Source organism: Nomascus leucogenys, chromosome 17, assembly GCF_006542625.1.
Source record: "Nomascus leucogenys isolate Asia chromosome 17, Asia_NLE_v1, whole genome shotgun sequence".
NCBI classification, from domain to species: Eukaryota; Metazoa; Chordata; class Mammalia; order Primates; family Hylobatidae; genus Nomascus; species Nomascus leucogenys.
This window is the reverse complement of record NC_044397.1, coordinates 78125036-78136731: the sequence shown is the minus strand read 5'-3', so window position 1 is coordinate 78136731 and position 11696 is coordinate 78125036. Positions and strand designations below refer to the sequence as shown.

The following is an 11696-nucleotide window of genomic DNA, read 5'->3' as shown; positions in this document are numbered from 1 at the left end:
ATTCAGTAAGTATTTCTTATGTGCCAGGCACAGTACACAGCAGTGGAGATACGATCATAAAAAACACAATCTTTAACCAACTGACTTTATAGTCTACCTGAAGAGAGAGAGGAGGGCAGAAAAATAGTCTTATGACAAAGTGTAAAGTGCTATATAGCATGTTCAGCATTATAGCACTATCGTATTACAGCATATTATGGAATTACAAAAGAATAGAATGCAATCCAACCTTACAAATACAATAATGGCCTCCCTGAATAAGCGAGAGGTGTTAGCGGTGGGGAGAAGGTATGGAAATTAACCAGGTAAAGAGGGGATTGATGAATGTCTCAATGAGAGGGAATCCCATAGGCAAAGTCTCAGAGGTGCCTGGTAATATGGTACATCTGAGAAAGAACAAGGAACTACTGGCGAGAGCAAGTAGATGTCTGGAATAGGATGCTGATGCCCTGGTAAGAGAAGAAATTTAAGACATTCACAAAAGTAATCCATTCCCAGCTGAAAGTGGAAAAAAAGCCAATGTATTTATCTGATTATTTCAGTTAAAAATGAAGGTTTTTTAAATTTTATTTGGCTTCACTTTATGAACGCTTTGAAACAAAATTTTAAAGTTTGAATTATCCAAATTCAGTATAACTGCTTTAATGTGCTATTGCATTCCACAAATGGGAAAATAGGGTGAATGATGAAAACCATGAAATACACACATGGATGACATGAATACACAATGAGTGAGGTACACAAGGAAACTTTTTACCAGTGATCCTCAAACTTCAGTGAGCACAAGTGGACTACTTTAAAAGCCATTTTCTATCTTTCATCCTTGAGACTCTGACTTAAGAGATCTGTGGTGGAGTCCAGGAATCTCAATTTTTAATAAAACCACAGGTGATTCTTTTAACTATTTGCAATAGAAATTTTAAACCTAAACTAAATTAGAGAGAATACTATAACATTACCCACATACTCCTCACCTATCTTCCATAAATAAACATATGGCCAGTCTTGTTTCATCTACATTGCCACTCATTTACCCTTCGTCCTAATTTATTTTTAAAATAATCTCAAATATCTTGACATTTTATCCACTAACACTTCAGTTTGTATCTCTATCACAATACAATAATCACACCTAAAGACCCAAAGTGATCCTAATGTAAATGGTCCAGTCTCAGAAAAACTGGACTTGAGAAAGAGGGTAACAAGTCAGTGTCTAAGTGGACTACTTGGGAAGACATAACTTAATTTAGTTCATCATAGATTCAGACTCTTTGTTCAAGAACAAGCAAGCTATTCAGTTATGTTTCTGAAACTGTTACCTTAAATATTCAAAAAATGTATTTATGGAAAGCATAAGATTAACATACTGAATTGAATTTTAAAAAAACTTTTTCAGGGTTATTGATCAAAATTTTTTAAGGAAAAAGAAGTTGCTTTGTTAAATACATTTTTACACCTTATCAAACCTCAAAGAGGAAAGAACAAATTGCTCAATTTACTTTTCCTCCAGAGTTACTTGGATTTCACAGAGTTTAAAAATACTTTTCTCAATGAACCTCAGAAAAGTTTCTCAGAGTAATGAAGAACACAAAATGTGCCCTGATAACTTCCTCACAATTTAATTAACTCCAAATGCTAAAAAATCTTGCTATTTATAATTATATCCATAGAATACAATTTGAATATCAAGGTTAGAGAAATCTGATTCCTTCAGTCATACTTCAGCTCCTTTCTTTTATCTGCTTTATCATCCCCACTCAGAACCAATATTTATAAAGTTCAAGTCAATATTTCCTTGACATTTTTATCTCCTTTCATCTGTTGCTTTAAAAACAAAAGGAAACAAAACTTAATACAGAAAAATAAAAGAAAGGAGAAGCAGCTGCAATGCTGAGCAGAAGAGGCAGGAACCAGAGCTCGAGCAGTAGCTGGGTGGGCACCATGGCTGGGATCACCACCATGGAGGAAGTGAAGTGCAAGATCCACGTTCTGCAGCAGCAGGCAGATGATGCAGAGGAGAGAGCTGAGCGCCTCCAGTGAGAAGTTGAGGAAGAAAGGTGGGCCCGGGAACAGGCTGAGGCTGAGGTGGCCTCCTTGAACGGTAGGATCCAGCAGGTTGAAGAGGGGCTGGACCATGCTCAGGAGTGCCTGGCCACTGCCTTGCAAAAGCTGGAAGAAGCGGAAAAAGCTGCTGATGAGAGTGAAAGAGATATGAAGGTTATTGAAAACCAGGCCTTGCTGAGGCAGGGGAATGGCGTGAACCCCAGAGGCGGAGCTTGCAGTGAGCCGAGATCGCGCCACTGCACTCCAGCCTGGGCAACAAAGTGAGACTCCGTCTCAAAATAAATAAATAAATAAATAAAATAAAATCAGGCCTTAAAAGATGAAGAAAAGGGCCGGGCGCAGTGGCTCAAACCTGTAATCTCAGCACTTTGGGAGGCCAAGCCGGGCGAATCACTAGGTCAAGAAATTGAGACCATCCTGGCCAGCATGGTGAATCCCTGTCTCTACAAAAAATTAGCTGGGCGTGGTGGCACACGCCTGTAGTCCCAGCTACTCGGGAGGCTGAGGCAGGAGAATCGCTTGAACCGAGGAGGCGGAGGTTGCAGTGAGCTGAGATCGCGCCACCGCACTCCAGCCTGGCAAGACAGCGAGACTCTGTCTTAAACAAACAAACGAAAAGTTGGAACTCCAGGAAATCCAACTCAAAGAAGCTAAGCATATTGCAGAAGAGGCGGATAGGAAATATGAAGAGGTGGCTCGTAAGTTGGTGATCATTGAAGGAAACTTGGAATGCACAGAGGAACGAGCTGAGCTGGCAGAGTCCCGCTGCCAAGAGACAGATGAGCAGATCAGACTGATGGACCAGAACCTGAAGTGTCTAAGTGATGCTGAAGAAAAGTACTCTCAAAAAGAAGACATATATATGAGGAAGAGATCAAAATTCTCACTGATAAACTCAAGGAGGCAGAGACCCGTGCTGAGTTTACTGAGAGATTGGTAGCCAAGCTGGAAAAGACAACTGATGACTTGTAAGATAAACTGAAATGCAACAAAGAGGAGAACCTCTGTACACAAAGGACGCTGTACCAGACTCTGCTTGACCTGAATGAGATGTAGAACACCCCAGTCCTACCCTGCTGCTGCTCCGCCCTTTGTCCCTGACTCCGCCTGAGGCCGGCCTGCCCGAAGCTGATCTTTAACTGAGGGCTGATCTTTAACTTGGGGGCTGCTTTCTACTTTCGCCGCCCCCTCCTCCCCTGTTTCTTTTTTGCCAAACTGTCTCTGCCTCTTCCCAGAGATTCCAGCTGGGCTAAAGGCTGAGCACCTTTGGAAACAACATTTAAGGGAATGTGAGCACAATGCATAGTGTCTTTAAAAGCATGTTATGATGTGCACATTTTGTAATTACCTTTTTTGTTGTTTTGTAGCAACCATTTGCAAAACATTCCAAATAATTCCACAGCTCTGAAGCAGCAATCTAACCCCTTTCTCACTTTCGGAAGGTGACTTTTCAGCTAAATGCATATTGCCCTCTCCATAGAGGAGAGGAAAAAGTATAGGCCTGCCTTACTGAGAGCCAAACAGAGCCCAGGAAAAGACTCTACGATGAGAAACCTCATTGCTCTGTACAAAATACCAGCCAAACCAGAAAGGTGATTCCAGGAGAAGTCAGCCAAACAACAACAACAAAAAAAACAAAAAAGATATTTTAAAGCTGAAAACCTGGCCGGGCGCCGTGGCTCACGCCTGTAATCCCACCAGTTTGGGAGGCCAAGGCAGGTGGATCACGAGGTCAGGAGTTTGAGACCAGCCTGATCAACATGGTAAAACCCCGTCTCTACTAAAAATACAAAAATTAGCCAGGCGTGGTAGTGTGTGCCTGTAATCCCAGCTACTCAGGAGGCTGAGGGAGGAGAATCACTTGAACCCAGGAGGCGGAGGTTGCAGTGAGCCTAGATCATGCTACTGTACTCCAGCCTGGGCGACAGAGCGAGACTCTGTCTCAAAAAAAAACAAAGAAAGATATCTTTGGACAACGTTATTTCAATTTTTTTTCATTAGAAGTGACCAAATTAAGATGGTAAGACCTCTGAGACCAAATTTTTGTCCTCCCAACTGCTTACAGAATGGATCACGTGCCCCTTAGGTTGAGGTGACTACTAAATTGCTTTCCTACCTCCTTGAAAGAAAGAAACATTACGTTTTTGCCACTGATTTAGCCATGTGAAACTCATCTCATTAGCCTTTTCTGGGTTTGAAGCTGCTATCTCTAAAAGTGCCATCTCATCGTGCTTTGTATCAGTCAGTGCTAGAGAAACCTTGAATACCTTATATACAAAACTTTTTTTAAATTTTGTATTATTTTGAAACTTCGCTTCCTTGGGTTTGTGGCACCCTGGCCACCCCCATCTGGCTGTGACAGCCTCTGCAGTCCGTGGGCTGGCAGTTTGCTGATCTTTTAAAGTTTCTTTCCCTACCCAGTCTCCATTTTCTGGTAAGGTTTCTATGGGGTCTGTTAGGTGTACATCCTGCAGCTTATGGGCTTAAAAGGTACTCTCCTTTGATGTGGTCTCTTTGGGGCCGATTGCGAGAAAGAGAAATCAATAGTGCAACTGTTTTGATACTGAATATTGGTAACTGTCTTTCTGAAATAAAAAACCAGTCCCTCCAAAACAACACTTGAGTTTATAGCTAAATATCAGAAGCAATATTAAGTTTTCTTTCTTAACCATGCAGATCAGAAAATCTTTTGCAACATTAACATTTTAAAATATCAGGCTGAGCACGGAGGCTCTCGCCTGTAATCCCAGCACTTTGGGAGGCCAAGATGAGAGGATCGCTTAAGCCCAGGACCTCAAGACCAGCCTGGGCAACATAGGGAGGCCCCATTTCAACAAAAAATAAAAAATTAGCTAGGTGTGGTGGCATGCAACTATGGTCCTAGGTACTTAGCACCCTGAGATGGGAGGATCACTTGAGCCAAGGAAATTGAGGCTACAGTGAGCCATGATGATGCCATTGCAGTCAAGCCTTGGCAACAGAGTGTGACTCTACTCATCTCAAAAAAACAAAACAAAACAAAACAAATCTTATATTTCACTGTCAATCCCTAAAATCACATTTGTGTAACACTGGTATAAATTACATATTTGCGTTTTTCAGCTATATTCCATTTTTTAAAGTACCATGATGATCTGTGATAGCTTACAAGCTATTTCTTATTTATCAACAGTATAAAATCATGAATCCATATCAAAACTATGACATAAAATCCTACATATGTGATTATTAACTTTAGAATGCCTAAGATGAAACTGTTCCTTGATACTGTCATCAAAAGAAGCATTTAATAAAGTACTAAACATCCTATGTTTAAGGTATTTCATTTCTTTTTTAAACTCTTTACCCTTTGCTGAGGTTTTTTATTTGACATGTGTCCAAGGTAAAAAGACAAATCTACTCTTTTGCTCTTTGATAAGGTGTCAGAGCTTACTTAAAGGTTTAGGAATAGAGTTGTTGAACTAATTTTTTTCTACTGCAAGTTATATATGAGAATTGGTAGCAGTCTGTTGAAAGAAGTTTACCTGTGGTTAATAGCGCTTATCTCACTTCTATCTATCATGCCATCAATTTCTTTATTACAAGAGTTTACCTTTGGGCAGCTCATACACCAGCTGTCAATCTGTCCTCACCCCGAGACTTTGCAGTAAACCAAGCTCAGGTGTGTTGAGGTTTCACCATGCTAGTTGTTTTCCTTCTTTCTCCAACTAGAACAGGTGTAGTCAAAATGCAAGCCTCTGGCACTCCAGATGTGCCCCATCACAAGGCAGAGCCAGAATTTTTTCATTCCTGCCTCCTAGATCACAACTTCATATCTGGAGATTTTCTAGATGTTGCTTCTTGTCTTAATTTTACCTTTCCTGCCCCTTTACTGAAGCATTTTAAGTGGTAGCTTTAAAAGGACTAAAAAACTCCAATGTCCATCAATAAAGGACTGGTCCAATAAAGTATACTCCACAAAATGAATTACTATACCTTGTAAAAAATGAGAAAGGAAAAAAGGAAAATGTTCTCTAAGTAGTAATATGGAAAGATTTCCAAGACACAGTAAGTTAAAAAAGTAAGATGCAGAATAGTATTACCTTTTGTGTTAAAAAAAAATCATAATTGCTTCTATATTCATAAAGAAACTCACCAGGCACAGTGGCTCATGCCTGTAATCCCAGCACTTTGGGAAGCCGAGGTGGGCAGATCACGAGGTCAGCAGATCGAGACCATCCTGGCTAACACGGTGAAATCCCGTCTCTACTAAAAATACAAAAAATTAGACGGTCATGGTGGCGGGTGCCTATAGTCCCAGCTACTCAACAGGTTGTGGCAGGAGAATCGCTTGAACTCGAGAGGCGGAGCTTGCAGTGAGCCAAGATCGTGCCACTGCACTCCAGCCTGAGCAACAGAGCAAGAGTCAGTCTTGAAAAAAAAAAGAAACTCTGAAAAGATAGAATACAAACTAAGAATACTGATTATTGGGGTTGGGTTGTTTAGGAACTAAGCATGATGAAAGGAGTGGAAAGGAGAATTTTCATGACGTGCCTTCTTATTCTTTTTATTTTTGAACTATATTGCCTATTCAAAATATTCAATTTAAAAAGAAAGAGATAATAGCTTCATTCAGTGCAAGGAGGCTAAAAGAAAGAAGAACTACACTAAGTAAGAAAGTCTCATTCTTACTCAGGCTATTGACACTATAGTTTGGGGGGAAAGAATAAATTATCAGGAAACTGAAAAATAAAATTCAGAAAATCACCAGTAAAAGCAGCTAGGACTGGTTCTGGTTGAAGGACAAGCTAAAAGACAAAAATATTATCTACCAATCTTATGGGTTTGCTGATTCATCTATGTTTTAACAGTGAGCAAAATGTATTTTGAAGACAAATAACATTACAGCAGGATCAAATGCTCACTCCTTAAGCATTTTCTTCAGTTTTCTAAAAGATATCCCATGTGCTGCTTCTCTCACATTCCAGATTACAAAGGCAGCATGGTGAAGAGGGAAGCACTGGAGCCCTGGTGCAATGCTGACTAGCCTCAGTTCCAGCTCTACTACCACTTAGGTGCTGTATGGCCTGTGCACATTATTTAACCACATGGTGCCTTGTTTCTTCACCTGTACAGTGGAGATAAGAAGAGTATCTACCTCATAAGGTCACTGTGAAGATTAATCAAGTTAATACACCAAAACATGTAGAACAGCGCCTGGCTCACAGTAAGAACTCTGTAAATGTTTGCTCTTTTACTTGCTCTTCAACTGTTTTGCTGTTTGTCTTTCTTTAAAAGTGCAGCCTCCAAGGCCTAAAACCTACCCTTTCCACTTCCCATTAACACTTGTTCTTTTTTTTCTCCATTTTCCTTCTACTTTTCTTTTTTAAAGAGGGATACATACAATCAGTCACTAAAATACTCCCACAGCATTTTTGAGACAAGACCATCTCAAAGAAAAATATTCATAAAGGAAATAGAAAGTGTGGTGTTTGCCAGAAAAGTTCAGAATTTAAAACACTGGCATAAAGATAATTCCTTATATTTCTATATCACTCTATATAGTGATATAGGTTATCTCATTTGATCCTTACAACAGCCCTTTGAGACCATTTGGGCAGTAAAAGAATACAAGGCAAATGAGATTAAAAGGGTTGCCTGAGGCTAAATTGCATATTTCAGGTTAGTGACAATATCTGACCAGCTCAGTTCAACAACAATTTATTGAACACCTGCCACAGCTTGGCCACTTGTGCTGACCTCCAAATTCCAAATGCTCTCTGCTACAAAGAGTTTACATGGTATAAAACACCTCTCAAGAGTTTCACTCAACTTGATAATCATGCTACTTAAAAGCTACTATGGGCCGGGCACGGTGGCGCATGCCTGTAATCCCAGCATTTTGGGAGGCCGAAGCAGGCGGATCATGAGGTCAGGAGTTTGAGACAGCCTAACTAATATGAGTAAAACCCTGTCTCTACTAAAAATACTAAATTTAGCCGGGTGTGGTGGCGCGTGCCTGTAATCCCAGCTACTCAGGAGGCTGAGACAGGAGAATTGCTAGAACCCAGGAGGCAGAGGTTGCAGTGAGCCGAGATAGTGCCACTGCACTCCAGCCTGGGTGACAGGGTGAGACTCCATCTCAAAAAACAAGAAAGAAAAGAAAAAAAGCTACTATAGTATCAGATAGTAGAAAGGAACAGGGATTCCCTGGCAAAAGTATATTGGGCTGCATGATCTTGGGCAAATTACTTAACTACTCTATGCCAGTTTTCTTTTCTTTTTTGTTAAATTCTTTTTCTTTTACAAGATAGGATCTCCTATGTTGCCCAGGCTATTTTCAAACTCCTGGGCTCAAGTAATCCCTCTGCCTCAGCCTCCCAAAATGCTGGGATTACAAGCATGAACCACCTCAACCACCAGCTAAGCCAGTTTTCTCGTACCTAAATATATGTATTATACTTACCACCAGGTGGTTGTAAGGGTTAAATAAGAGAGTGAATATAAAAGCAGTTGTAAACTGTAACGTCCCATCACGGGTATTAGTTTTTTTGGTGTTAATCTGATTTAGCAGTGGAATGCAAGATGGAACCTAGGCGGGGGGTGGAGGGAAAAAAAAAGTCTGATAGAAAAACATCTTTAGGTACTCAGCCCTTAAAAGACCTCCCAGGGAGAGTAGCAAGATTACAAAAACTCACACTGTTTCCCCTGTGGAGGATACCCACTGAGCTAACAGAGGTAGGCCTCATGGGTCAGCCCCATTCTACCAAATGTATTCTTTCCCATTTGCTCCAGCTGGTGGTAACAGGTACAGAGGGAGCAAACCAGACAGCTGGTTCCACATGAAACAAAGATCTGTGCTTCACCTTAAGGAAAAAAAAAAACTGTGGGAAATAGTGGAAGAACAAAAATAAGCAGGCAAGTGCTTGGGGCATTTCAGCTGGTAAGTAAGAGAGAGAAGCAGCCCCAAGACAAATGCAATCCACGCCCTCTGTCTGTAACCAGAGAGTGGCTCACATGTCAGAAAAAAGTTTGTCCTCCCTCAGGGGAATCTTGAAGGCTGTCAATGTTCTAACCATGAGAAATCAAAAAATCTATACGAACATTCCAACATGTGCAGGCCTGATAGGTCTCAGAGCAATGTTCTACAGGAGTCTGAGTTTTGCAGGCTTCTTGCTTGGTGGACTGGGAATGTCAGTGAGAGGCATGCTTTACAAGGGAGGGGAAGTGGTGTCTGAATCTGCTCAGAGACAGGCCCACTACTTAATTTACGAAGAGAGTAGAAGGCCGGGCGCAGTGGCTCACACCTGTAACCCTAGCACTTTGGGAGGCCAAGGAGGGCGGATCACCTGAGGTCAGGAGTTCAAAACCAGCCTGGCCAACATGGTGAAACCCCGTCTCTACTAAAAATGCACAAAAATTAGCTGGGTGTGGTGGCGGGCGCCTGTAATCCCATCTACTCGGCAGCTGAGGCAGGAGAATCGCTTGAACCCAGAAGGTGGAGGTTGCAGTGAGCTGAGGTTGAGCCACTGCACTCCAGCCCAGGCGACAGAGTGAGACTCCATCTCAAAAAAAAAAAAAAAACCAGTAAAAAAAAAAAACAAAAACAGGGTGGTTAAGTAAGCCAACTGTCAGTCAAACAACCTGAGTTCAAATCCCAAGTCCACTGCTTACTTACTTAACCTATGTGATTTAGGGTTGCTTAATTTTGCTAAATTGCTTAACTTTAGTAGCAACATTTCCTAACTTTAGTAGCAAAGTTGCTTAACCTGACTAAGCTTCATTTTTTGATCTGTAAAATAGGGGCGAATAGTAGAAGAATGTTGTAATGAATAAGATGTTTGTAAAACAATTAGGAAGTGCCTGGTACAAAGTGAGCAGCCAATAAATGCTGGCTATTTCAGTATTGTTTCAAAAGGCAAGTTTATTAGGTTACCTAGTTCCTAAGGCCTAGAGAATAGGAAGTTAAAAGTGAAAGAAAGTGAAAACGTTTCTGTAGCATCAAACAGTAGCACATTCACTGGCAAGTGAGATAAGTTTCAAATGAAACCTTATGAACTATTTTAGATAAGTTAAACATACATGTAGAAAGACAATGACTAAATACTCAGTGACTAAATACTAGAATCAGAGCTCCGTTTGGATTCCAGCTCCATCTCTTAATAGCTCTGTGCCCTTGACTTTATGCCTCTGTTCCACATTTGTAAAATGAGGATGATAACAGTATATACCTCATAATGTTGGAGTAAAGATAAAAATAAATGAGGCAATGCCTGTCTCAGTACAGGCCTTAGTACAGTCACTACCAATGAAAAGTACTTAATAATTAGTAGGTATTGTTTCCTTTATTACAAAAAAAAAATCAGAGGGCTATTTGTTAACCAAATTGAAAGCCTAACTCTCTGAACAGAGAAAGTAAAATATAGTGTTTTTTGAGAATCAGTTCTTGCTCTCACCAGAAGTAACTTTTCTATTTGAAGAAAATGTGTCAGTCTTTCCTAGGAAGAATTAATTTACCCAGGGTATCATAACACTTTTAGATTGGTCCACCCTACAATCTTGCTCTTACTATTGTGCTCTAACTAAACTAAGCAGAAAATTTATCTGAGGTAATTGAAAAACCTGAATTGTCTGAGAGCTATGATTAATATTCTGCCCATATTTATAATTAAGTCATAGCCATCAAATAAGGCAAATGTCTCAAAAAATTTCAGCAAAAATTAAACTACATTTGCTTAAAGATTTATCAGTCTTACAATTCATTCCACATATTTAAAAAGTTTGCCAGTTCAGTAAAATTTAGTAGTAACAAAATAAAATGTATATTAAGTACATCAGAAATTAAAAATACACCCACTCACTTATTCATTCAAAAAACATTTCTGAATGCCAACTATGTGCCAAACACTGCCCTATGTTTTAAATCAAATATACTGTATTTGTTGACTCTTACAAACTTCTTTATCATTTTCCACATTTCATTCAAACTTTCACATAACCTGATAACACTGCAAACTGATTAAAAGAGTTAACTATAAAAGCCCTGTCACTTTAAGAATTTGTAATTTTTTCCATTAACATTCCTCTCTGGTTTTATGTACTTGGTCTGTGCTGTGGGATGTAGCATAAATTATCTGCCTTCAGCAAAACAAGCAGCTGAAATGTGAGGCTGCCTGACAGTGCTTGTTAAGCCATTAGCTATTGTGAGCACACACTACTAGGGATGTCTGGCTCTCATGAGAAGTGTTTAAGTGGTTCAAAATATAGGAGGTTGGTCATGCAGTACAAAAAAAACGAGCCCAGTATTTTAGTACCATGCTTAGGGGTTAACTAATAAAAAGGATGAAAACAATCCTGGGATGTTTATTTTTAAAGAAAAGTATTACAAGTGAACGCTTTGTGATTTACTGAAAGCCAGTAACAGGATAGGATGAAACAATATTTTTAGCAAAATCCTTCTACCAGAGTCCAAGAAAATAAGTGTATTTCTTTTTTTTTTTTTTTTTTTTTTTTTGAGACGGAGTCTCGCTCTGTTGCCCAGGCTGGAGTGCAGTGGCATGATCTCAGCTTACTGCAACCTCCACCTCCCGGGTTCAAGCAAGTCTCTACCTCAGCCTCCAGAGTAGCTGGGATTACAGGCACCTGCCACCACA

The 11696-nt window shown here is 40.1% G+C and overlaps 1 pseudogene; it reads left to right on the top strand.

Annotated features, from left to right (window-relative positions):
* The first annotated feature begins 1941 nt into the window (after positions 1 to 1941).
* Positions 1942 to 3120, top strand: LOC100587173 (annotated as a pseudogene).
* The last annotated feature ends 8576 nt before the right edge of the window (positions 3121 to 11696 follow it).